This window comes from Palaemon carinicauda, chromosome 12 (assembly GCF_036898095.1).
Source record: "Palaemon carinicauda isolate YSFRI2023 chromosome 12, ASM3689809v2, whole genome shotgun sequence".
NCBI classification, from domain to species: Eukaryota; Metazoa; Arthropoda; class Malacostraca; order Decapoda; family Palaemonidae; genus Palaemon; species Palaemon carinicauda.
The window spans coordinates 19,736,341-19,740,177 of NC_090736.1; positions in this window are offsets into that span (position 1 = coordinate 19,736,341).

Genomic DNA, 3,837 nt, shown 5'->3' on the forward strand with positions numbered 1-3,837 from the left:
CAGGAGTGAGTGTAGATGTGTTTAGAAATAAGCTGGATAAATACCTAATATGCATCCTAGACCATCGAAGACTGGAAGATGTAAAATACAACGGAAGATGCATTAGCAACTCTCTTGTGGATATACACGGTGCCTCACACTGAAGGACCTGGGGGAACTCAAACACAAAATAAGGCAATAAGATAAGGTAAGGCTCTCTCTCTCTCTCTCTCCTCTCTCTCTCTCTCTCTCTCTCTCTCTCTCTCTCACTGTTACTTCTAACTGTGAGGCTCTCTCCCACTGTTACTTCTAACTGTGAAGTACTACTACTTTAGTAGTAGTTTTGATTTTTATATCTTATTTGTTTATCTGTTTTTGTTTGTTGTTTTTGTTTTTCCGTTGGTAACAGACTTATGGGAAGAGTCGAGTCTCGATTTTCACGAACATTTAACCAAGGTTAATTTCCCGTTGCATTATCATTATCGTTGTCGTTGTCGTTGTCGTCGTCGGTGTTGTTGTTGTTGTTGTTGTTGTCTATTATTATCATTATTAATAGCACCTAGATTTTATAAGCCCAAGGAATCCAACAGGGAAAAGTAGTCCAGTTAAGAAGTAATGAACAATTAAAATTAAATATTTAGAAAAAAAAAACATTAAAAAAAATTAAAACAGATATTTCATATGTAAGCTATAAAAAGATTTATGTCAGCCCATTGGCCTCTCAGGCCCCTATCTTCGGGCTTTATAGTCCAAAAATCCTTGTATGTTTTCGGAAGCATCTGGATCTAGACATTTTGGTGGAAAGGATTTGTCACCGATCGCTCATCTTTAGTCTCTCTCTCTCTCTCCTCTCTCTCTCTCTCTCTCTCTCTCTCTCTCTCTCTCTTATTTTAATGTTACTGTTCTTAAGATATTCTATTTTTTCCTTCGTTTCCTTTCCTCATTGAGCTATTTTCCCTGTTGGAGCCCCTAGGCTTATAGCATCCTGCTTTTTCCAACTAGAATTGTAGCTAAGCAAGGAATATTAACAATAATAATAATAATAACAATAATAATTATAATAATAATGATAATAATAAAAAGAAGAAGTGGGCCACACGCGCACGCATGCACGCACAAAGTCAGCCAGCAACAGCGAAGTCTGAACCTTTATAATTCGTGGTGACATATGAAGTTATTTTTAGCGATATGGATTGTTTCATTTATAACATCACTCGAAGTGAGGAACTTTTTTTTTTCATCGAATCGTGTTATTCTTCATCAAAATCACGTTATGAGAGAGGGCAAAGTATTTTACTTGATTTTATGGACTGCTTTTTTTGGTCCTGTGCGCCACGGAAATCCCACTCACAGGACCTTCAGAGTAATTTTATGGTTGTATTCCAAGGCATTCAGCATTTCACATTTCATATGGGCCGATTATTGTCAAATCATGTTATCGAAGCACTTGGAAAACAAGAAAGTTATTAATTTCCTCTTGCAAATAGATAAGAACTACCAAACGTGAAAATAAATACCTCTAATAAATATAACGCTTTAAATTTCGTTAGGCTATACATAGTGAATTATAAAAGCACTCAGAGTGCAGAACTCCACCACGGCAGCTTGTTTCTCGAAACCAGCTTGCCTTTTCCTGAATCAATTTAGATCGTAGCGGTATTTCAAGTATGTGTGACACCATATGCAAACTTGGGGTTAATGTTAGGGTTAATTCGGTCGACCTTTACCTTGGCCTTTGACTTAGGACTTTCAAAATTGAATTACTCCTACGTTACAACATAGATATTAATCCCTGAGAATTTCACTACACTGTGAGTAAAATTGTGGTCGTAAAGTTGTTCACAAAGACAAACAAGGGCGAAAACACAACCTCCTCTCAATTAAAGATTGTTTAGATCTTCTATTTCTATAAGGACCTATATGATTTTAGCACCAGTTATGGTTTTAAACGGTTATTTTACCCGATCGATCCAGTTTCTTTGTTATGAGGATACATTTCGTTTTTATTATTTCTGTTTTTGTTTCTGTTCCCGAAAATATTTCAAAATAATTGGTAAACAAAAAGCAACCTGGTGTTCTTGGTAAAGGTGACTATCTGAGAGAGAGAGAGAGAGAGAGAGAGAGAGAGAGAGAGAGAGAGAGAGAGAGAGAGAGTGTTTACTCTGTGATCGATCACAAGGTATATTTTTTCTGAGAAATGCGTTTTTCTTACTAAGCGCGCGAAGTTCCAGCTCCAGGACAAGTGCCTTGCAGATTATCTCCGATGCACGTCCTTACGGTCAAAATATAGTCGATGAATAATATTATTGATCCTTATGTCAGTATAGTTTTCTTTCCTTTTTTTTTTACTATCAGAAGTAAATGAGTTTCTCCAGTTACTCCTAACTAACAAACTGCGTCTATTTATTATAAAATCGGGTATGCTCATTAACATAAATTTTCTTTTTTTTCTTACATTAGATTATGTATAAACATAAGGTTTATTATTAGAAACTCTTCATTGACAAGAAAAGGCTTTAAGGCTGACATGTTACCATTGTCGAGGTTCAGAATTAGCTGCGTCAGAGTAACAAGTCAGTGTTTATCTTTTGTCATTGAGGGGTAAAAGCCACTCTCCACCCAAGCTAGGGCCAGGGATGGCCAGGCAATGGCTGCTGATGACTACATATAGACCTTTAGTCTCTCTCCAAACCCTCTATGCTTAACTCACAAGGATGGTGAGATTGCAGCGACCAAAGGAACAAGCTAATTTGAGCGGGACTCGAACCCTATCCTGGCGATCACCAGCCAAGGATATTACCAACAAGCCCTCACAGGCTTTATACTGTATATCTCTCTACCTATTATGAGGATGAAATTGGAACTAGTAAAGTATTTCCTTTAAAGATACTGGTCTTGTGTTATGATATTGATATATGTACAATATTCATAGGCATGTTTCCATTTGCTTACTTTACTTACTTTAAAGGATGTTTTTTTTTCTGGTCCTATACAGCAAGGGAACCCTACTCTAAAGGACCTCCACTGTCATTTTATCCTGTTCGTTCGAAAGCATTTACCATTTCACACCCCATATTGTTCGTTATTCGTTCAATTGTATTTTGCATTTATGTTTGTAAGCATAGGCCTTAATGTATTTATTTAAGACCACCGAAAATGTGTTTAACTTATCCAAAAGTTTTCCAAATGTTTTCCTAGGTGGGCATGATATTATGAGAGAGAGATGCTTGGTAATATTCCGAAATGTTGAGCTATAACCACGAAACTTTGCCACTTTCCACAGATGATGAGATGGAATGGTTTTTGGCTCGACGAAATGCGCTTTGCTCCAGGCTTTTTTTTTTTTTTTTAATTATTTTTATCTTTTCGAATGTATTTAAAGGCAACTTCCAAGACCAAATTCTGGACCAAAAATTGTTGATAGGTTTATTTCAGAACTATTTTAATAGATGTTTGTATTAGGGACTTTCTTTGAATGGTTTCAGTCATGATTGAATATGATAGATAGCAGGATATGTTTCGATCTATAGATTTGTTTTCTGGTTTTTATTTGATGGCAATTTCTTTTAAGACAGAATAGGTTAATCACAAAATTTTTGAAGTGTTTTATTCCACAAATATAAATCTTTTATGTTGCTACTACTTCTACTACTACTACTACTACTACTACTACTACTACTACTACTACTACTACTACTACTACTACGACATGACAATAATAATAATAATAATAATAATAATAATAATAATAATAACAAGATAGATATACAACTTTACAAAATATCTTACTGATAATCAATTCTCTTTCTCTCTCTCTCTGCCTCGTCAAAGAGAACTCTGATCCCCAAAAGCTAATTT